Source organism: Cystoisospora suis, assembly GCF_002600585.1.
Source record: "Cystoisospora suis strain Wien I chromosome Unknown contig_4783, whole genome shotgun sequence".
NCBI lineage: Eukaryota > Apicomplexa > Conoidasida > Eucoccidiorida > Sarcocystidae > Cystoisospora > Cystoisospora suis.
Genome location: NW_027157575.1, coordinates 6,883 through 7,123, shown reverse-complemented (window position 1 = coordinate 7,123; position 241 = coordinate 6,883). Strand labels below are relative to the sequence as shown.

General features: G+C 32.6%; 1 protein-coding gene across 1 annotated transcript in view; it reads left to right on the top strand.

The window, feature by feature from the left end:
* The window catches only part of CSUI_008511 (anti-silencing asf1 family protein), a gene marked incomplete at its 5' end in the record, with an annotated part of 4,840 nt that overhangs the window by 1,654 nt on the left and 2,945 nt on the right, over positions 1-241 (top strand). The window lies entirely within an intron of this gene.

The following is a 241-nucleotide window of genomic DNA, read 5'->3' as shown; positions in this document are numbered from 1 at the left end:
ATATATATATATGTATATGTTGTGCTGAGATATTTAGTGGGGTATAGGCATGTGTAGGTGAAGGAACGAAAGTAAAAGAAAGAAGAAAAATCTCTTCATTCAAATACCTCATAATTTCGTCCGCTCCCCTATCTATCTATCTATCTNNCATAGAGTAGCAGTGTACTATATGGATTTCTATCTTTAATCTATCTATCTATCTACCTATCTATCTATCTATCGGTCTATCTATCTATCTATC